Genomic DNA, 23,553 nt, shown 5'->3' on the forward strand with positions numbered 1-23,553 from the left:
AAAGGGTTTCTCTGTGGCTTTGGAGCCTGTCCTGGAACTAGCTCTTGTAGACCGGGCTGGTCTCGAACTCACAGAGATCCGCCTGCCTCTGCCTCCGGAGTGCTGGGATTAAAGGCGTGCGCCACCATCGCCGGGCCACGGTGTTATTATTTTACCTCCTTCATGTCTTTCATTTTCAGTCAACCAACACAGACCCACCACCTCCAAATATTGGACTCTGGGAGTGCAGTGGGGCACACTCTGAAACCCAACACACGCTGCACTCAACGACAGACCATCCTGGTGTCTCTGCCGCAGCTATTTCTAGCAACCCCCTCACCCTCCAGCTTGTCTGCCTCTTTGAAAGTTGCTTTCCACCCCAGGGTGACTGCGCAGTGGGCGTGGTCTTGCCTCAGGTTCTGTGCTTCCCCTTCCGGGTCACTTATCTCCAGGCCTGAGTCCTCAAGGCTGTGTGGGTGGCTGTCCCCCACCGTGGCCAGCCCCTCACTCTAGCCACGGACGGCTGCCTGGAAATAAGACCAGCTTCATGAAGTGAGAGGTTTACCTTGACCCCTTCTCCTTGGGCCAGCCAGCCATCTTCAGATGCCTGCTTCGTGACTCCTCCCAGCTACTTCTTACCCAGGTCCCCTTTCAACACAGACGGCCTCATGGGACTGCCCAAGGGCTCCGTGGCTCCCTTCCCAATGAGTACTTCTTATATTTCCTGTTGCTTCCTACTTCCCAGAAACCCCTTGTTGCTCAGGTTCTGAACATTTTGCTTTAAAGAACAAATAAGAGGCCAGGCACTCAGGGAGGAAGAGGTAGCTGGATCTCTGTGAGTTTGAGGCCAGTCTGGGTCTACAGAGCGAGTTCCAGGACATCCAGGGTTACACAGAGAAACCCTGTCTTGTAAAACAAAAACAAAAAGAAAAAAACAAAACAAAACAAAGAATGAATCAACCAATGAGGTCTCTACAGCCAAGGGCTGGGGTCAGATGGGCTGATAATGCGCTCACCCATGCGGTGCAGTATAGAATAGTTTACAGAACGGAATGATCTTCAGCGGTAAAAAAGGAAGAGAACTTTGATGTATGCTGCAGGTGACCCTCAGGGATGCCACAACAAGTGAATTCAGTCACAAAAGGACAGTAGACAAACTCATAGAGACAGAAAGTTGAAGGGTGTTTTCTGGGGCTGGAGAGATGGAGAATGGGTGCAGGTTCAAGCTGGGACAAGGAAAGGGTCACATTACCGGTACAACCACTATACATGCTTAGTGCCCCCGAACTGTGTTCACTTGAATGATTAAAATGGTCATTTTATTTCCTTTGTTTATTACTATGATGATGATTATTTTGGTGTTTCGAGACGGGGTTTCACTATAGCTTTGGAGCCTGTCCTGGAACTAGCTCTTGTAGGCCAGGCTGGCCTCGAACTCAGAGATCCGCCTGCCTCTGCCGCCCGATGGGATTAAAGGCATACACCACCACCACCCGGCTATTATTATTATTATTATTTTAATGTGTAGCCCAGGCTGGCCTCGAACTTGTGATCCTCCTGACTCTGCCTCCTTCAGCAAATCCTACCAGCATGCGCCACCGCAACCGACTATTTTTATTATTTTAGACTACGTGTATGTACGTGAATCTGTGTGTGGGTATGTTCCCATGAGTGCAAGTACCCACAGAAGCCAGAGGCTTCACTTCAACCTGAAATGAAGTTACAGGAAGTTGTGAACTACCTGATGTGGGTGCTTGGAACCAAATTTGGGTCCTCAGAGCAGGGCTCACTCTTAACCACTGAGCCATCCACCATTCCACTCCTCCCTTCTGTGTGTGTGTGTGTGTGTGTGTGTGTGTGTGTGTGTGTGTGTATATACATATGTGCCTGTTTAGACAGGGCTCCGCTCTGTAGCTCAGACCAGCTTCCAGCTCACTCTGAACCTCCCAAGATCTGGACTGCAGCTGTGTGCAACTATACCCGCTTGAAGGAGTTATTTTTATTATGCACATATTACCATATTTCTAAAAAATTATATTCAGACTTTTCCACTATCCATCTGCCCCCACCCCCATAAAGAAAAAGTACCTCTGCCTAGAACTGTCACAATTCACTAAGAAATGTAGCCTGTGGGCAACTGAAAATCTAACCGTGGGCAGTGGCATTTAAAGCCCACATTGTCATGCTGGAGAAAGTGCCAGGCAGGACTCCCTGCCACACTGACACCCTCCATTCTAGCCACAGAGGCTGATTCATGCTGTGCCACCCATTGCCAACACAAGGCCTCTCCTCCCTGACCTTCCGGCTCCCCAACAGCCTTCATTGTGTGTCCTTTTCTGGTGCCAGAATTCACCGCCCTCTCCTATTGGCCGTTTCTTCCTCAAGCCCTCTGAGTCCCCACTGGGCAGAGTCTTGTTGTTGAGTTACTCTACAAAGCAGATAGTTAAGATCTCTGTGTGACTGGTGATGACCTCTGAGAATCCTGTAATATGGGTGCCCCGTGTCTGGAGATTAAACCAGGGTGCCTCCAGGTTTCCAGATGGGCCAGCCCAGGACCCGGAGGCATCAAAGGATGATGGGTGATCACTTAATAATGCCAAGTACCCAGGTATGGTGGCCTATGCCTGTAATCCCAAACGTCCAGGAAGCTGAGGCAGAAATAGCTCAGCAAATTTAAGGCCAACCTGGGCTACACAGCTTGAGACACTACCTCAAAACAAGCAAATAATGATTTCCATGGGTTAGCCAAAACTGACTCTGTGTCGACCTCATTTGCCTTCTTTTTTACTTGAAATTTAAAGATCTAGGGCTAGGAATATAACCCAGTGGTACAGCCCTTATCTACATTGTGCGGGGCTCCAAATTATACTCCCAGAGCTAGGAAAAGAAATGTTTGAGTTATTTCCCTTTCTTGGTGATGCCACTTGGGAGTGGAGATGTGGCATAGTGGTTAAGAGCATATATTATTCTTGCAGAGGATCGAGTTCCCAGCGCCCACCTGCTCCAACAAGGCCATGGCTCCTAACAGTCACTCCCTATGGACCAAGTGTTTATATATGTGAGTCTATGAGGGCGGTTCCTATGCAAACCGTCACAGTGGGTGAAAGAAAGGGGGGGGTCAGGAAGTTGGGTGGGTAGGGGAGTGGAGGTGGATCTGGAAGGAGTCAGGGAAGAGATATTATTAAAAGGCATTGTCCTAATAAAAACTTGTCCCACTTTGAACGTTGGGGTACAAGTGTTCCTGTCTCAGTTTGCTTGTGATATGTCCAAAGTGAACTACTGGGATAGTAAACACTCATCTGCTTTTGAAACACAGATGCCAAGCTGGTCCAACAGAAAACCATGGCTAATCCTGATGTCCCTGCTCAGGTGAGCAAGGCTCTCCATTAGACACTTGCGGGAGACTCAAAGGTCCACTCTCCCAGACAATGAGGGGAACTGTCTAAGGAAAGTGGTCTCAGATCTTGCTGGAGCATAACTGTCAGGGAAGGATCTGGGCCCAAAACATCTGAGTTGGGGCCAGTGAGATGGCTCAGAGGGTAAAGGCCTGACATCTCAGAACCTACACAGAGGTGGAGGAAACAGCCAGCTCTTCCAAGTTCTGGCCTCCACATGTGCGCCATGGTATGTGGGCACATGCATGCATATATACACACACCACTAATAAAGCAAAAGATACAGGTAGGGAAGAAAAGGATGCTGGCTTGCGGACCAGGAATAAAACACAGCAAGGGGGTCAAGGTGCTAAACAGAGAGTCACCTTGCAACCCAGCAATCCACTGATGAAGCATGTAACTGAATTTTTCTACTATCAATAAAAAATTCAGGGTTCAGATATTGGGGTAAAAACCCGATAGATCAAGCAAGCAGTGGAGAAACAACCAGCTGACCCTCCCTCTCCTTGCTTCCCCGATTGAAAAGGCTTGCAAATCTTTCCAAGTCCCTCCCTATTCCTTCCTGTGTCTATCATATCCTAAATTCTCCAGTATCTCTATGGCTAAGTCCTGTCAGCTAGTCATTTACTCCACCCCCTGATTCAAAGTTAACTTTATTAACAGTCTTGCGGTATCATAGTGTGATCAAATATCCCAGAACACCCCCCCCCACATGACAGATTGAATCTCTCACACATACCAAACCAGTGCTCTACCACTAAGACACATTCTCATCCCTCTTTTTTAATTTATTTATTTTACTTCTATGGATATAGAAGTAGGATCTTAGATACTTGTACATTAAGGCTCATCACAATATCTATAATAGTTAAAGCCAGCCTGGTCTACGAGCTAGCTCCAGGACAGGCGCCAAAGCTATAGAGAAACCGAGACAAAAAAAAAAAAAAAAAAAAAAAAAAAGAAAGAAAGAAAGAGAGAAACCCAAGTATCCATCAGCTCGTGACTGGATGTAGAAAATGGGGTGAATCTGTCCCATGCAACAGAATGGAAGAGAAATTCTGGCACATGGTAAAACATAGATGAAGTAAACTCAAAGATATGTGAGTTAACTCATTCAAGGTATAGGACACACATTGCAAGATTCCACTTCTATGAGGCATCTGGAGTAGCCAAAGTCACAGGGACAGAAGTATAGAGGTGGTAGCCAGAGACTGGGGGAGGGGCAAGGGACCTGTCAGTGCTGAAGAAAAATAAGCTCTGGGGCCACATGGTCGCATGGTGGTGATGTCCGCACCACAGTGCGAATAGACTGAATGCTTGAAGCCAGAATGCTTACAGAGAGTGTACAAGGCCTGGGTTCGATCCCAAGCACCATTTTTTAAAAAGTTGAGGGGAGGTTAAATTTCATATGTATCTGCTATACAAGACTAGCCTCTGAGCCAAACTGCTACCGTGTTCATGAGTGCCTGCTTGCGAAATATCATCCCAGCTGGGCCTGTGGACTATTCCGTCATAGAAAAGGGGTGGGAGGGTTATGAGATATGGTGATTTAAAGAGAAATAGCTCCCATAGGCTCATAGACTTGAATGTTTGGTCATTAGGAAATTGTACTACTTGACAGAAATCAGGAGGTGCAGCCTTGCTGGAGTAGGTGTGGCCATGCTGGAGGAAGTATGTCACTGGGGGTGGTGGGCTTTGGAGTTTCAAATGCTCAAGCCAGACCCAATGTCTCCCTCTCTTCCTGCTGCCTGTTGATCCAGATGTAGAACTCTCACCTACCTCTCCAGCACCATGTCTGCCTGCATGCCACCATGTTTCCCATCACGATGACAATGGACTACACCTCTGAATTATATAAGCCAACCCCACTGAAATGCTTTTCTTTTTAAGAGTTGGTGTGGTCATGGTGTCTCTTCACAGCAATGAAACACTAAGACACAGGACCTCACTGGAACATCCAGTTGTATATTGTCATTCTGCCAGCCTGGGGAATAGAGAGGGGCTATAACACACAGGTGGGGACAGGGATCCAAGCCATGTGGAAGTCATCATCCATGCAGACCTCCCAAGTGGGTCACCCACACTTCTGCCCAGAAGCCCTCACCCACGCTCTGTAAGTAACCCTAAAAAACCCATTGGCTAGCCATGATAAACTTTAGTTTATCACTGGGACCTCATGGAGGTGCAAGCAGGCACAGATGAACTCATGAAAATTCTCTTGACTTTTATCTTATGACAGTTTTCAAAAGCAAAGGTCCCGGGGCTGGAGAGATGACGGCTCAGCAGTTAAAAGCACTGCTACCCCTTCCAGAGGCCTGGGGTTCTGCTCCTAGATCCCATATGGTGGTTCACAATCATGTCACTTCAGTCCCAGGGAACGCTCTTCTAGTTTCTGAAGGCATTATGGAGACACACTTACCCATAACACACCCATACATATAAAAATTTTAATTAAAAAAAAGTAAGGTCTTGAAACCCCCTCCACTTCCAGGTCAACTTCTCAAGTCTGGGCTGCAGAAGAGACAGAGTTCAGCAGCATGACTTGGGATATCTGTTGAATAGCGGGTCGAGGAGGCTGGGATAACAACAATGACAGGGGAGGCTGCAAAGTCTCAAAACCCCATAAAGGTAGCCACTCTCTCGACTCCCATGATGCTCTGCAGAGGGGCTGATGCTGGTCAATGAGAGAACCCTAGGAAGATGGAAGGACTGAAATCCTACTCAAGACAGTGGTAGACAGCACCAGGGGGATCTGACAAGGAAGCAAAGAGCTGCTTCCAGAGGCTGCCCAAAGCCCAGTGGTGACAGGAGATGGCTTCAGATGCAGAGAGGAGCTTTCTGGGAACCACTGAGAACTGACCCTGCAAAGCTAAGCTCTTACAAACAGGCTAGAACGGGGTGTCCCTGTTACAAGAGTCCTGGTCAAAGTCAACAGGTTTCTACAATGTGGAACTTTCCAGAACCCCATTCCTACGTGGTTATGTGTCCAAAACTTACAAGAGGGAACCAGATCACACAGGCTGATCCCAAGCTCACAATCTTCCACGTCTGGGAATTTTCCATGGGAGAAGGTGGCAATACTGTATACAAGGGTTGGTCTTGGGACTGGGGTTGTGGTTCAGTGGCAAGGCACTTGTTTTGCTTGCACCAAACCTTCCTTAGGTTCCATTCCCAACAGTACACCAAAAAGGCAGGGGAGTGGCCTAGTTAGGGCCCACTAAGGTAACTGCAGTGCTGAGCTGCAGAACAATGTCCTCTGTCCTCTGTTCACACTGCCCATTCCAACATTTACAAAGAAGACTGGAGCCATGGAGGACGGTGCATCAAGACACAATCAGCCCAGACATCAACAGAGGGTTCCGATGCTGCCCCAACAGAGGAGGGGGAGCACCGGCTGAAAGGATTAAGTGTAAGGATGGGGGTGATAAGCAAAGGTCAACAAACAAGGCAAAGACTTGTCTTCAGCCACACCGGAGGGGAGGGAGCCTTCCCCATGCTCACTGAAGAGCGCTGCCAATGAGGCCAGTGTGAGCAGGGGCTCCCCTCTAGACACAAGAGACTGGCTCAGGAAGGCAATCCTTGAGTCCCCTCTGGGATTCTGACCTGGAAAACCTCCTAACAGACCCGAGGTCTGAAACACCTTCCAGGTCTAACAGAAAGCTCACAGAGTTCAGAATGGACCCAGTAAGCACTTGGCTTGGCTTAACACAATTCCAGTTTCTTTTATATTTGCACGTGCATGCGCATACATGTCTGTATGTATGATGTGTATGTTTGAAGACAAATATGACGGGTTAGCCTTTACCTTCCTGAGGCAGAGTTACTAACATTCATCACTGTTGACAGAGTTCCCAGGGACTTACCTGGGTCTCTGCCACCTAGCTCATAATAGGAAGCCTTGGGAATACAGATAAGCTATTTGCGTCCAACTTTATGTGGGTTCTGGAGTTCTGAATTTAGGTCCTCACATTTGTGTGACTAACCAACCACTAACCAACCCATCTTCTCAGCCTCCAAATTACTTTTCAATAGTTTTAAAAATAATTATGGGTCTTTTGCCTGCGTTGCATATATGTATACCACATTGCGTCTAGTCACAGCAGAGGCCAGAAGAGGGTATTAGATCCCCTGGGACGTGAGTTCCAGACAGTTGTTAGCCTCCTTATGGGTACTGGGAACCCAATCTGGGACCTCTAGATCAGCCATTGCTCTAACCACTGAGCAATCTTTCTAGGCCTCCTCTCCTCAATATTCTAAATAAAGAAAGCAGGGCACAGGGATGCAAGCCCACAATCCCAATAGTTGGGGGGGGGGGGGCAGAGACTCAAGGCTGAGGCTACACCAAGAGTTTGAAAGCAGACTGAACCACATAGAGACCCCATCTCAAAATCAAAATGACAATAAACTCTAAAACGGGGTAAGAGGGGCTGAGATTAGAGTTCAGGGCCTTTGAAAAGCATTTACTGGGAAGCAGAAGCCCACCAGAAGCTGTAATCCCAGGTGGGAAAAAAGAGCCAAGCTGAGGGAGGCCACCTGACTGACACTGGAAAGCACATATAGACGCAAAGGGACACCTCAGAGGTCCAGAGAGCAGGAAAGAAAAGAGGCCCCAACCAGCTTCCCATCCCCTCAGCCCCGCCCTGGTGCTCAGTCAGGCTGCTTCCTTTTATTCCTGCTAGAAGCATCGGCTGAGTGCCATCCACTGAAGTCCTGGCAGGACTATAAAGTGACCACATCAGTGACATCTTGCTCCCCCGTGGAGCTGGGGTTTAAAATCAGACACGTGGTTTTGCCTTCAAAGTGACCTTTTACAAAAGCCTTCCCAAGAGCAGTCACTTCCTTCAGGGCTTCGGCTTGCAAGACGGGCAAGAGCAGAACTTCATAGGCCTGCTTTCATTTTCCCATTCCACCTGCCCCCACAAAGCGGGAACTGATTTACGCAGCAGTGGTACAAAAGAAGGGGGAGAAAGAGGACTTAAGACAGTAACTCCAACTGCTCTGTGGTGCGTGTGTTGTCTCAGTGTCAGCCTTTTGGTCTTTGGGTCAATCCTGCGACAACTTAATAATAGCTGCCTGCCCTCCCTGTTAATTAAGAGCTTACTGGGGGCCTTACCTCACTGAGGGAGGCAATCAGTGGCTTCTCTCAATGGATGATAAAAACAGCCAGGTGTTTTTATCTAAATTCAGCTGGTGCATTCTCTCCGTCCCTCCTCTTTTTTTTTTTTTTTTTTGGTTTTTTCGAGACAGGGTTTCTCTGTGGCTTTGGAGCCTGTCCTGGAACAAGCTCTATAGACCAGGCTGGTCTCGAACTCACAGAGATCCGCCTGCCTCTGCCTCCCGAGTGCTGGGATTAAAGGCGTGCGCCACCATTGCCCGGCTCATCCCTCCTCTTTTTTCTCTCCTCTTCTCCTCTTTCTCTCTCTTTTACTTAAAAGTCTTTCTGTCTACCTAGGCTAGCCTCAAATTGTCTAGCCTCCTGAAGGTCTAAGTTGTCATGAATAATTTACTTATTTATTTGTTATTACATTCATGGCATTGGATAGAGATCATAGGGCAGCTTGCTGGAGTTGGCTATCTCCTTTCTCTGGGATAAAACTAAAGTTGTCAGGCTTGGTGGCTAAGTGCCTCTCCCAGGTGAGCCATCTCACTAGCCCCATGCCAAGTTTTAACGGGATTCTCAAGCAGTTTTTAAAAAATGTGTATTGGTGTTTTGACTACATGTCTATCTATGCACCAAGTGCGCAGTGCCTGAGGTCAGAAAATGGCACTGGATCCCCTGGAGCTGAAGTTAGAGTTAGTTGTCGGCCATCAAGAAGCAGCTAAGAATAGAACTCCGGTCCTCTGGAAGAGTAGCTGGCGCTCTTAACCACTGAGCCATCTCTCCAGGCCCCCAGGGGGCAGATCATAGGCTTTCTATAGTAGCAGGGAAAGCAAGAACCACCAGTGACCTCTTTTAAACTATGAAGCCCTCAACTTGCAAGCGGTTAGGACAAGCACAAGGCATGCTCATGGTCCCAAAAAGATCCTATTTTAGATAAATTACGTCTTTTGCAGTTTACAACTGAAGAGCAGCAGAAAAGCTAAGAGCTGTAACTGTAAGGTCTAGGCATGAGTGGATTCTGAGTTTGACCCCACAGAGTGGCACCCAAACACAGAGCACATGCAACAGAGTTTACTTCCGGTCAAGACAGCATTATCGCATTATCGTTACGAACCTCCAGAGGAATGGTCTCACCGGCTGAGCATCTCAGAAAATCTTCACCTGATTCACCCAGCAAAGAACCAGCACAGGCCTCAGGGCTGGGGTTCAGTGGTTAGGAGCGCTGGTTGCTCTCCAAGAGGACAAAGGTTGAGGTCCCAGCACCCACGTGGTAACTCATATGTCACCAACTGTAACTCCAGTTCCAGGGGATCTGATGCCTTCTTCTGGCATCCACACATACGCATGCAGGCAAAACACTCAAATGTAAAAGAAAATAAATCCTAACAAAATTAAAGAGGAGGAGGAGTGTAGGAAGTGGAGGAGGAAGAAAAAGAGGAGAAAAGTAGCATAGCCCTAAGCCCTTCTTCCACCGTTTCCAGAGGCTTCCATCTAGATATGTGATGTTTCTCATTTTCTCCGTCCCTTCCCTCTTCAGGTTCTACGGGATTTAACTGGGAGAATTCTAGTGCCAATGGCCCTTCTGGTGGCTCTGAAGACCAGGGCACAGGCCCCACCCTGCTAGGTACCTGGGAGAGATTTGACCTGCTCTGTGACACTGTCAAAGGAGCTAATCCTTAGCAGGCACTATGACTGGTACCTGGGGTCTTTTTATGAATGAGTCGCTCCCCACAGACAAGTCATAGCCCACAGACAAGACAAGTAAATGGCTCCCAGGCTTCTACCCCAAAGATCTACCAGAATCAACTTGGTTCCAGTCTTCACCATCTTTGATGTTAGAGGAAAATGTAACCCACCACTTGCCTCCCCCGTTCTGGGTCAGAAGAGACTCTCTGAGCCAGCCCACTGGGGACAAGGCCAGGGTCCCAGCTCCACTGGGAAATGTTCCCCACTCTTTCCTGATTGGGCAACAGTGAAGGCTATGTGAGAGGCAGGTTAAGTCCCTAGCCACAGTAGTCCCCACTCAACCTGGCCTAGCTATTACAAACATAGCAGTGAGGGGGACAAGAACAACCAATTTTGGATGCCTGCCCTGCCCCCCTCCCCCCATGAATTGCTCATTCCTTTTGTTTGCGTCGCACAGAGCCCCTGGGCTTTCTTGGCTTTCACCTCACCAGAATAATCCTGCCATTAATGAAGAAAGAAACCGGGCAATCTTTGTGCAGAGGCTCTGCAGTCAGAAACTCCCCAGGGACCCCCAGGGCTTTCTCAGGAAGATGGTAGTGCCTGGAGGCAGGTGGAGCCTGTGCCTCAACCAGGACAATCCTTTGACACTGTAACACAATGTCATCTACAAAGTTATGCTTGAGAAGCTCACAATTGAGTTACAAAACTAATTGCCTCCAAGAAAGAAAGAAAGAAAGAAAGAAAGAGAGAGAGAGAGAGAGAGAGAGAGAGAGAGAGAGAAAGAAAGAAAGAAAGAAAGAAAGAAAGAAAGAAAGAAAGACAGACCTGTTTTAAGTAGTTTTATGATTTTGGGTCAGGGCATACTCATAGCTATCTTCGGGTGCATGCAGCTCCCAGGCTTGTACACCTGCAAACGCACATAGCAAGGCTTTGTTCTGTTGAAAACACAGGTCTTTTCAAATGACCAGAGCTGGGGGCACAGAACAAGGACGTTGTGGGAGTGTCAGAATCATTGTTTGTCCCAATCCAGCGGGGTAAGAGCCAGCTGTCAGCAGCTCCTGTGGGACCCCAGGCACTTTTAAGTCTGGGAAGGGCACTTAAGATTCCACCCCCAGCAGGTGGCCACTCAGAGGCCCTACGTGATGGCCCCAACTGTACCTGTCTAGATCAGCCTCAGGGATTTCCTGAGGTCACAGACCTGGAGTCCCTCTACCCAGTTCCCTGAAGTCCTCCCTAGCAATCATAGCACCTGTCCTTCAGATATTCCCAATTGCAGCAGGCTGGGAAACCAGATCTTCAGTGTGTTATCGCGGCTCCCAAAGTCAGAGTGCTCACTCATGCTCTGGACGGCCCTGGCTCTCGGCAGGCGAACGCAATGACAGAGTTAACACAACACCCCTGATGTCTAGACTGCTCACGACCACTTCTGTCCCACAACTCCTGGCTTTCTTGAGCTCCTGTTTGTTCACTCCCTCATCTCTAGGCTCACGTGTGCTGGGGCCTCTGAGGCAGGAGGAAGCACAAAGACAGTCCCAGAAGAGTTGCAGGCACAATGCAAGTGATGCCCTGTGAGGTGGCAATGCAGAGTCACCTGCTGCACAGGAGCCAACAGATGGGCAAAGGTGCAGAGCCCAGCAAGGGGACGTCTGCTGCTAAATGGTTTGGGGGTGCCAGAATAATCTGGAAAGGGAGAAGCAGAACAGCTCACACGAGACATTCTGGTAGAGCTGACTTCATCAGGGTAGCAGGAGCACAGTGAGGTTGAAGTAATGGCCAACATCTGGCACCTGTCTCGGGAAAACCTCTCCTCTGGGTACCAACACAGAATAGATTTTTGGAGGGCACTACCCAACTGGTGAGTATATGGCAGCCTTAGCCAAGGATGGAAGAGTTGGGGAGGTGGATCCGCATGTGGAGTAGCACAAGGCAAGTTTGAACTCCCAATTAACCTGCTCTTACACAGCCAGTGCCTAGGGACCTTAGGGAAAATTCTCTTCCTTTTCTGGTAAAAGATGAACATTTTTTTGAAGGCTGTAGAACATCAGTTGTGGTGGTTTGAAAGAAAATGGCCCCCAACGAGAGTGGCACCATTAGGAGGTGTGGCCTTGTTGGAGGAAGTTGTGTCACCACGGAGGTGGCTTTGAGGTCTCTTTTGCTCAAGCTTCCCTTAGGGTGACAGTCAGTTGACTTCCTCCTGCCTTCTGGTCAAGATGCAGCAGTCTCAGCTCCAGCACCATGTCTGCCTGCATGCTGCCACGCTCTCCATCATGGTGACACTGGACTGAACCTCTGAAATTGTAAGTGAGCCATTCCCAATTGAATATTTTCTTTATAAGAGTTGCCATGGTCACGGTGTCTTTTCACAGCAATAAGAAACCTTAACTAAGACAGAAGTTAATACCAGGAGTGGGGTATTGCTGTGATGGGCTGACCATGTGTTTGAAGGAATTTGGACTTTGGTATTTGGGTTTGGAAAGTGTTATAATGCTTTAAGCACTACTTTATGGGCCACACTAATAGGAGCATGGAAGACAGTGCTGCTAAGAGTTATTTGAACTATGGGGGTGCTCACTCAAGAGGTTTCAGAAGAGAATTTTAGTATGTTGCCTAGAGATGGTTCTTGTGATATTTGGTGAAGCAGATGCCTTTTGCCTTTGTCCTAAGAGTCTGCCTGAGGCTAAAGCAAAGAATTTTGGATTAATTTCATTGGCAGAAAAAAAATTTCAAAACAGTCTAGTATAGACTCTGTTGTGTGGATATTAATGGTAAACTCTAATGAAGATATATAATGAAAAGGAGCAAGCTAAGCAAGGAAAAGTGCATTCCACCCGAAAGTGGAATGGAGCTAAATCTTCTGTTGGAGGAGATAAACAGATTAAGGAATGGACTAAGGGGAGTGGTGACCTCAGGACAAGAGCACACACAGCTGTTTCCAACTTGGGGGGAAAGGAACTGAAGAAAAGCTTAGAGCCAGGTGTGGTGGGGCACACCTTCAATCCCAGCACCGGGAGGCCGAGGCTGGAGATCTGAGTTTGAGGGCATCTTGGTGCACAGAGCAAGTCTCAGGACAACCAAGCTTAGGCAGCGAGAGACAGAAAGCTGATGAAGATGTAACCGAGGGAACATGAGGGGACCATGTTCCAGCCCCAGTAAACAGCAGAACTTGGCAGCTTCGGCCATATGGTTCTGGTTCTGAGTCAAGAGTAGAAGAAAGGGGTTAAGAATCTTCCTCTAGGACCAAGGAAAGGCACTGAGGTCAGGCATGTGTCAGTGGTGTTCTGAAAGGAGGACGGGAAGGGCCCTTGCAGGGAGTTGTGACTACTTTGAAGACCCCGAGATGTTGGAAATGCCAGAGCCATGGGATACCTGCCAAAGAAAGCTGCTAACAGGAAGTGGAACCAGCCCAAGAGAAAGAAGTTAACAAAGCGCGGGGAGCCTTATGTGTGAATTCTCCCACTGATGCCAGGTATATTATGTGGAAACAAAGTTTGGAGGCCTCCAAGGCCACCCTAAAGGGGCATGATAATGACCAAACAAGTTAACCACACGAACTGCCTCATAAAATGCCAAGAACCTGCCAGGGAGGTGCCTAGGGAACAGACCTGAGACGCCAACAATGCAAGTGTGACTGGGGACAATTCAGCCTCAATGGGCTCCTCTGGAGGAAGGCACAGGCTCCTGGAATCACCAGATCAAAGCCCAGGCACTTCATGGGCTTGTTTCTCTGGTCATCCAAACCCTACGTTTCTCCAGATGTTGCCAACGTTCCCAGGAGAGGGGCTGGAATCAAGACTCAGCAGTTAAGAGATCTTTCTTCCAAAGAACCTGAGTTTGGTTTTCAGGACCCATATCAAATGTTTCATCAACTCCAGCCCCAAATACCCTGACTCCCTCTCCTGGACTCAGAGGGTACTTACTTGCCCTCACGTGTAAACCCTGCCCTCCCCCCCAACGTACACACATAATTAAAAATAACAAAAGTCTTTTAAAAAGGATTGCAGGCAAATAAGTTCTCAGCTGCAAACAGTACACAGAAAAGAACTCACCTGGTTAAGGATCAGCTATTACTTCATGATCCCAGGGTGCTTTTTGAAAGGGGTCTGGGTTTTGCTGGGTCTGAGTTGGCACAGGCAGGCTGGCCTGTGATTTGGGACAGGGAACAGAGTGAGAAAATTTGGAGGTGGTTCATTTAGAAAGGAGAGGGAAATGAGCAGATGGAGAAGGCAGAGGCTCTAGGGGCCTGTGGGATGCCAGTCTGGAGCAGACCTAGACAGTGTGTGTGTGAGAGAGAGGGGACAGGGGAAGTCCCGGGATGATTTTTCTCTTTTGGTTGGTTACCAGTGGTTGAGCTCAGGGCCTCTCATGCTAAACAATACTCCATCACTGAGCTACATCTCAAGCTGATCTTGACCTCAATTTGCAGCCCAAGTGGACTTTGAACTTGAGAGTTTCTTCCACCTCGGAAGAGCTGGGCTCACAGGCCTGTCCACCACACTTGGAGGGAGTCTTCCAACCAAGTTGGCCAAAGGAGCATGCCATGCTGCAGCCTTGAAAAGTTCTGAGGGGCTGGGCCCCAGGATAGAGGTGTCCCTGGAATCAGTCCTGCTGGGGACTATGGGGACAATGCCCCCAAACACTAGAGGCTTTCCATGATCCTAATGGGCTGGTCAGGCAGCACTCACCCCTGCTGATTCCCAGGTCAGGAAATTCAGGAAGTAAAGGGTCTGGGGGAGGCACTAAGTGAAGCCTAGTCCTGCAGCCAGTTTGGGGCGGGAGCTTGGAGACAGCCAAAGGCCACGTCCCTGCTTTAGTGTAAGGTGAGGACTGACTTATGATTCCAATATGCAGAGAGTACACACAGGCTGTCATCCTTCTGTTCTCAGCTATCCATCTCTGCCCCTACTCCTCCCCCACCAACAAGACTCCTTCCTGTGCCCTCTTCTAGGCTGGCACCACCTTAAACCCAGCCGCCTTCAGTGTCTAGAGCACCTGGCTAGAAGCAGTGACCTAATTAGGGCCCCAACTGTACACTCTGTGGTCACGCGATCTTGGGCACAACCTGAGAAGTGGTCATTTACCTTTTTCCACATCTCACTTACAGGCTTGTGCCTGAGCAGGTCAGTGGCTCTGCTCCAGGGAGTTGCAAGGCCCTACCACAGGCCTGAGTCACTGCCTGGCAGTGTACAAGCCCTTCACGCAACCGCAGCTTGACTGAGCCCAGAATCGCTGTAGGAGGTCCATGCCCCCGAGATGGCCAGCAAGACCACAGAGAAATGTCAGTCACCCTCAACTGTAAAGAATCCTTGAGTTGGTAGAGTGCTTAGTTATCATGCCATCCCTGTGGTGCTAGGGACTGACGGTATGGTGGCATACATCCATAATATCCCAACGCCTCCACTTTGAGATAGAGACAGGAGTATCAGAAATTCAAGGTCACCCTTGGCTACGTGCCAAGTCTGAAGCCAGCCTGAAATGAATGAAATCCTGCCTTTAATTTTGTTTTTCTTTTAAAACATCTGGCTCTAGGCCGGGTGTGGTGGCGCATACCTTGAATCTCAGCTCTGGGGAGTCAGAGGCAGGAGGCTCTCTGAGTTCGAGCCCAGCCTGGTCTACAGAGTGAGTTCTAGGACAGCCAGGGCTAGAGAGAGAAATACTGCGTCAAAACACACACATACATGTGTGCACGCACACACGGCAGATTTCCGGGGGGGGGGCACACAAGAGACAGTAACTGAGAAACCTAAGCATCTCTGGGAACTGACTGGAGAGCATGGCAGAGACAGGCTGGAAGAACCAGTGAAAGAAGGGAGGGGTGGGCCTTAGGGGGCAGCAACGAGGAGTCTAGCTTTTTTTCAGGAATATTCTATGCTGCCTCTAATCCACAAGGGCTTCTGAAAAAGGGAGGGAGTAATGAAATCTGGGCTCAGGCAAGGTCCCTATGGCTACAATGCACATGATAGATGGATGAGGCCCAGTGTGACATGAGGTGGGGGGAGGGGGGTCCAGTGGGACCTGGAGTTCAGGCAGGTTGCAGAGGCAAGAAGTGCAGTGATCCGTGTCAAGGGTGGCTGCGACTCAGAGCCTAGGGCTTGGGGTAGAAGGGACATTAACGAAGAAGACTCTTGACACAGAAGACCAGAGTGCCGGGGCCGGTCGTCTGGCTGCTCTGTGGCTCCATTGCCTTGCTGTACCGTGAGCATGCTGCTGTACCGTGAGCATGCTGCTGGCCGTGAGCATGCTACTGGCCCCCAATGCAGAGCACAGAAAGGCGGGACCGAGCTCCCATGTGTGCATGGCTAAAAACTGAGCCTGTATACAGTAGGCACTCTGTGTGACTCCACAGAACACCGCTGCGGGGAGGAGGCACTGCTCAGTTTCACTGGCTACCCTGCGCAGGGGCGTCTGAAGCACTTAGGGAGGGGCAGAGAAAGTCACTGCCAAGACCAAACTGGGCAGGATCCAGGGCCAGCTTCCCCAAGGCCATGACTGAACTCAGCACGTCCCCATGGCCAAAGAACTAGGGCTGTCAGCAGTGAGCTATTTTTGGCAAGAGCTCTCCCAAAGCACAATGGGTATTCAGTAAGTACTGCGGCAGGGAGGAGGGAAGGGAGAGACGAGAGGGGGGTTTGGGGAGGTTCTCTGGGTATTTTACCACCAGGAAGGGGTGGAAGGACCAACACACAACGGCCTGTAAGTCCTAAACATTATTCCTCTGCTTCCTGCAATCCTAGTCCAAGCTGGCAGTAGGCCGAGGGTGGGTCTGTGACCTACCACTGGCCTTGGAGAGGGAGACTAGACAGCCACCACACCCACCAGCGATGAGGGTCACTAGGTTGGAATCAGACCCTAGCACAGCTATGAGGAGCCCCCTGCCCCTCCATTGGGTCTCCACCCAGTCCCCAAGGTCCTGCTTAGCCTAGGAAGGAGGTCTGCTGTGATCACCAGCAAACCAGGCCTAGCTCTGAGCCAAAGAACTGGTCTTCATTCAGAAGTGAGGGATGCCAGGCTGAAACGAACAAACAAGGGAGGCAGAGAGGTGCCTCGGCAGGTAGAGTGCTTGCCATGCGAGCCCAGAGACCTGAACTGAAGACCTGAACTCGATCCCCGGGACCCACATAGAAGTGAAAGGAGAAAACAGACTCTGCAGAGTTGTCTTCCAACCTCTACACATGTGCATCACATACAACAATGATGCTCTGTTTAATAAAGAAATCAAATAGGCCAGGGCTGAGTGTAGCTCAGTGGGAAAACGCATGCCTAGCATGCACGCGGCTCTGGGCTCTATCCCCAGCACCGTCAAAACAAGATACTGACAGACTGACCGACCAACAGACAGATACACACACATACAACTGCCTACACAAGCCAGGCGGCGGTGGTGCACGCCTTTAATCCCAGTACTTGGGAGGCAGAGGCAGGCGGATCTCTGTGAGTTCGAGGCCAGCCTGGTCTACAAGAGCTACCAGGACAGGCACCAAAAACTGCAGAGAAACCCTGTCTTGAAAATCCCCAAAAAACAAACAAACAAACAACTGCCTACACAAAAACCTCTAAGTCAAGGGTTAGGGACCTTAGCAACAAAACCACAGGCCACTACTAAAGGGATAAGGCCCATGAATGCAAGTTGATGCCACACACGCCTGGTTTTCAGAGGGGAGGAAGTCAGAGGCATGACCCCCAAGACACACTTGGTAGAGAACACAAAGGAGGCTGGGGGGGGGGCGGGGAGGGAGGAGGTGAGCAATGGTAAGCAGTTCTCAAGAACAGAAGGCAGGCAAGAGCGGATGAGCACGTCTAGCTGGGCCCTTCAGACTCAGAGCGGTGCAGTGAGGGGTGCAGTGGAGGGTTACCTGAGAGAAGGTTGGGAAGACAGCGGACATAACATCCCACACAGCCCCACACAGTAGCCCATACCCATAGGCAAGAAGAAAACAATGGGGATAGATGTGGATTGCAGAGACAGAAAAGAGTGTCCCCGGAGAAAGAACTCTAAGAGCCACCCTCCTCCATGATAGGGTTCTCCATGCCCCACTGTTGGCCTCCATACCTGCCATCCAAAACCCCACAGGTAGATAAAAACACAGGTAGGGGCCAGGCAGTGGTGGTCTCTAATCCTAGCACCCAGGAGGCAGAGGCAGGAGGATCTCTGTGAGTTCGAGGCCAGCCTGGTCTACAGAGTTCCAGGTCAGCAAGGGCTACACAGAGAAAACCTTTCTCAAAAAAAACCAAAATAAGCTCTTTTCGGGACTTGGCTCCAAGATGACCAAAAAAAGGAAAAACAATGGTCATGCCAAAAAGGACCATGGCCATGTGCAACCAATTCGCTGCACTAACTGTGCCCGGTGCGTGCCCAAGGACAAGGCCATTGAGAAGTTTGTCATCCGGAACTTTGTAGAGGCCACTGCCGTCAGGGACATATCTTCGACGCTTATGTACTCCCCAAACGTTATGTGGATTACTGTGTGAGCTGTGCTAGCCATAGCAAGGTGGTCAGGAAACGATCTCAAGAAGCTCGGAAGGACCAAATACCCCCACCATGATTTAGACCTGCAGATCCTGCACCACAACCTCCACCAAAGCCCATGTAAAGAGGTGGCTTCATAGAGACAGAAGAAAACACCTTGGAAAAATAAAATGGGACTTATACTTTTAAAAAAAACCCAAAATAAATAAACAAACAGAAACACACACACACACATACACACACATGGGGCTGGAGAGTTGGCTTAGTGGTTAAAACACTGGCTGCTCTTCCAGAGGATCCAGGTTCAATTCCCAGCACCTACATGGCAGCTCATTGCTGCCTGTGACTCCAGTTTCAGAGGATATGATATCTTCACATAGACATACATGCAGGCAATACACACATGCACATGAAATAATAAATTAATTAAAAAAAGAAACACACACATAAAAAACAGGTAGGCATACAAGAATCATGGTGCATTATCTCACAAAAGAGACCCAGAGAGACACAGTTGGGGCCACTTCTCTTTCCTCACTAACAGAACCCCCACTGCAGGCCATAGGAAAGAGTAGCTAGCTCCAACTTGGCAAAACCCATTATAATATCGTCTTTGCCTGGGTGGTCACTGGCCTGAATAGACCCAGGGTTCAGCACTAGCCTTTGAGATGACAAGGGGCTGCAGAGGGGACACAGCAGTGACCGTGTCCAGCTATTTTTTCCCTATCACAGGAATCTTTTAGGCTTAAAAACCATTTTCATCACTCTGTTTTAAGGTAGCATCCTTCAACTTCCCAAACGATGTGATGCAGAGGAGACTCAGAGAGAGTGAGGTGGGAAGCCAGGGACCGGGAGGAGAGGAACATTCATGCATCTTTCTGCTAGAGACCAAGACTCTCAGAGGACCAGCCCAGAGCTACTTCCCAGGGATTCGGGCCAGTCCTGGGTTCTCTTGCCTCTCCCTCAAGTCAAGATGGTTAACTATACAAACCCAGTGCAGGTGAGAACACTTCAAATCGGGGGGGGGGGCACTACTGGCGAGGGCTACGGTCCAGGGGTCAGAAAAGACCTTAGCTTCCTTTTGTTTTTCTCCATCCTACTCTTCCTATCCTGTGTGTGTGTGTGTGTGTGTGTCTGTGTGTCTGTGTGTCTGTGTGTGCTTGCACTGGGGATGGAACCCAGAGCCTCAAGCATGCTGACAGTGAACATTCTACCAATGAGCCATGCCTTGGCTGCCATCTGCCCTATGGTAAGAACCAATTCACACTGAAGCTTAAGAAGCCTAAATGTGGGCACCTCCCTCCATCTGCCTTAAGAGGATACACCTCACTTGTATGCAAAATTCTCAGCCAGTCTAGAAGAGTTGAGAGTGTGGGCTCCATGGTCAGAGGATACGATTGACACGCACAAGCCTTGAGTTCGAGCCCCAGAACCAAAACCAAGAGAGAAAGAAAATCCAATCCCCACAGGCCACACTCCTTTCTTCCTCCTCCCAGGCAGACTAAGGAGGGAGGAAAAGTGGAGAGGGGGAGGGAAGCCCACGCTTTCAGTAGTTGGTGGTGGCTTGGCAATGGGGAATGTGGCCTTGGCAGGACATTGTGACATCAGCATCTCAGATTCTTAATAAAACAGCAACGTTCCTATCGGCTAGCATTCCCCTTCCCGCCCTCTCTTTGGGGAGTTGAAACACAAGCTCTCACCGCTGTGCTGAAGAGGCGCCACAGCCGCGCGGGAAGCTGCTGCGCTTGGGTCCTGCCTGCGAGTGGCGTGGCTGTCCCCATTCCCTCCCTTCGCCAGGGGCCTCTTCCTGCCTGACCTCGACGGCACAGCGAGCTGCGATCGCGTTTCAGCCATGTACACACACTATAGGGTCAGTTTCTTCTGGGCCCTTCTCACCCTTCCTTTAAAACCAGGCCACTATTCCGGCTCCAGCTATCCAGTGACACACTTACACGCTTGGAAACAGAGAGGCAATAGCTCTCTGGCCAGGCTGCCGATGCCTCTGGCTCCCCACACTCATTAGAAAGTTGTCTTTCTTCTCCAGCACTCCATTTAGAACTCAGGACACTTGACACCTACTCCAAGAACCCAGCAAGCTCCCAGGCTGGGAACCCCCCCCCCCCGCTTCGAAAGCTTTGAAGAATATAAGGAACCCCTACGCCAAGCCATTTAAAATAGGAAAATCAAATATAAAAGACCAAAGGATATTTTTCCCGTGCCTGGGTGAATCTCTCCAGCCTTGCCTCCTGACAATGAGTGGGTACGCTTTGTGTGCGTAGGTCTAATCAGGTTACACCCTGCAAGGGGCCCAGGGAGAGAGGGCGACATCAGAATGCGCATCTAGAAACTACTGAAAAGTGAAATTCTGGCAAGCCCGACTGAAGCCAGAGCACTCTCTGCACAGATGCGGCTGGGCTCCACTGGATCGCTTTTCCACAAGAGACTGGCTTCTGAGAGGGCTAGTCCACCGGGAGCACAGGGAGGGGGCTGATGCCCACCTTCCTGAATCTCAGGACCACAGCGTTCTGAGGACTGCATGGCTTGTCTCACTCACTTTCCTTTGTTAATAGAACCCTCTTTCCCCCACATCATGTCCATTCAGAACCTTACAATGTGAAGACAGACAGACCACAGAGAGAGAGAGAGAGAGAGAGCACAAATGGCAGGAACAGAGAAAGACACATAGAGATAGGAGGCAGAAAGATTCTGCCTGCCTGGAACTGGCAGAGCAGGCAGGGTATGTCCAACACCCACCTGCACTGCAGACTTTCGGCTCCCAGAGCTATGAAGAATAAAGTACACCTGTCTTCAGCCACCCAGGATATGGAACTGAGTACTGAGTTCTGGAAGCCTCAGGGAAGCAGGACAGAGCCAGAGATCTGCCTACTACCCCAGAAGGACCAGGCCACCACAACACAGCTCAAAGAGCAGGCTGCCTCTGGGTGTGGTGCTGCAGACCTGTGGTCCACTTAGTGAGTGAGACCCTGCCACTAATGATGAGAAGAGGAAGGACAAACCACCAAGCAAAAGCCTCTGAGAGTCAGTCACCTTCGAGTTGGGGAAGCGTGTCTCGTTAAACAAGAGCAGTGCAAATTTCCATGGGGATGAAATGGCAGCCATGTAATCATCTAACACTCTGTGAGTAAAGCCAACTGTGTTAGCTCATTTCCATAATCCCAGCACTTAGCCTGAGGCAGGAGGGTTGCTTTCAGTTCAAGGCTAGCCTGGGTTACAGAGTGAGACTCTACCAAAAACCATAATAATAATGATAATAATAATAATAATTGAAAGTCAGTGGCTGAAACCAACCCAGGAAGTGTTTCCAAAAAGCATCAGTGAACTGCTCCCCACACACCACAGGACAGCCCCAGCTGGCAGAAGGGGACCCCAAACCCAGAGAGCGCTCAAGCTGGCTGCCCAGAGGAACTCTCCTGGGGAGCAGAGATAAGGCCAGGTTTGAACCTCAGAAGTCCTGCTTGCAGTCATGTCCTTGAGACCTCCCAGAGTGGTTGGTCAGCCAGGAGGGAGAGGTAGAAAGCTGTTTGCTTGTTTGTTTAGCACCATGTTGGGGGGCAGAGAGGGGTGGTAAGGGGAACCTGAACTTGCCCCAGATGACCAGACTCTCAGGGTCAGGGAAACAGAGTTGATTCGAATGCACTGATCTCTAGGAGTCTGGGTTGAAGGAGCCCCAGGCCTTCTGCAGGGTTCCTTGTCTGACTCAGAGCTAACAGTCAACATAGCACACTATGACCAAAGTGTAGGGCTTAGAGGACATGTGGGTGTTCAGGAGGACCTGGGCAGTTTTATATTTTCTTTAAAAAGTCGTGCAGAAGGACAGGGGTGTGGTTTAGTTGGTGAAGAGCTCGCCCGGCATACACAAAGCCCTGGGTTTGATCCCCAGTACTGCGTGAATGGATAGGGTGGTACAAGTCTGTAGTCCCGACACTTGAGAGCTAGAGGCAGGAGGATCAGAACTTCAAAGTTCAACTTGGCTACATGGTGAGTTCAGGGCTAGCCTAAGATATATGAAATCCTGTCTCCGAGAAAAGAAAGTAATAATAATACAGAGCCCACATGACACCCATATCTAATCTCAACACTCGGAAAGCTGAGGCAGGAGCAATGCCGTGAGTTCCAGGGTAGCCTGGTTATACAGTAAAAACACCTCTCAATAAATAAAATTAAGTCATGCAGGATGGTAGGCAGAGGAAAAGGAACACTAAGGAACCTACGGGACAAGTGATGGGCAGGGCCAAAGCAGATCTACAAATCACCAAGCCCCAGGGGCTTGGAAAGGACTCAGGGCCCCGCCCTTGCCTGGGTAAGGTCGGCAGAGCACAGACACACACCTGTATGTGTGTACAAACACCAGTTGATGGAATGTACCAGGACCAAGAGCCAGCTGGCCACCCTGAGGCAGCTCGAGGTGGAAGAAAGCAGTTGACAAGGAGGGAGGGCAGCTGGGCAGATCTGACCACAGGCACCTCTGAACCGTTCAGAAAATGTCTTCACTCACTGCTGGTTTGGGCTTCATGTCTCCCTGGGACAAGCAGGTCAGATAAGAGCTAAACCCAGAGTTTATTAGGAGAGTCTAGACAGCGAATCTCCCAGCCCAGGGGAGCCTGACTGTGGGGGAGAAAGGATGGCGTTCCTGCTGCCTCAGGTATAGAAAACTCAGCAGAAGCACCCGTGGGACAGTGCTTCTATTACTGAGTCTCATGAACATTTAGAAGGTCTAACTCAACAACCCGTTAGACGTGGGAAGCCTGAGGTAGGCAGAGCTGAGGGGAAGGCACGAGGCTCAGTTCTAGCCAATGAGAGCAAGGAATTCACCCAGAGAACAGCACCTGGTTAAGAGCTAATAATAAACAATAGTAAAGTCTCTCTCTCTCTCTCTCTCTCTCTCTCTCTCTCTCTCTCTCTCTCTC

At 49.7% G+C, this 23,553-nt stretch overlaps 1 protein-coding gene and 1 pseudogene across 1 annotated transcript in view; one reads left to right on the forward strand and one right to left on the reverse strand.

The window, feature by feature from the left end:
• The window catches only part of Efhd1 (EF-hand domain family member D1), a 47,713-nt gene that overhangs the window by 21,315 nt on the left and 2,845 nt on the right, over positions 1–23,553 (reverse strand). The gene's annotated exons all lie outside the window — the stretch shown is intronic.
• On the forward strand, positions 18,421–18,749 carry LOC106144197 (annotated as a pseudogene).

Source organism: Microtus ochrogaster, linkage group LG4, assembly GCF_000317375.1.
Source record: "Microtus ochrogaster isolate Prairie Vole_2 linkage group LG4, MicOch1.0, whole genome shotgun sequence".
In the NCBI taxonomy this organism is placed as follows: domain Eukaryota; kingdom Metazoa; phylum Chordata; class Mammalia; order Rodentia; family Cricetidae; genus Microtus; species Microtus ochrogaster.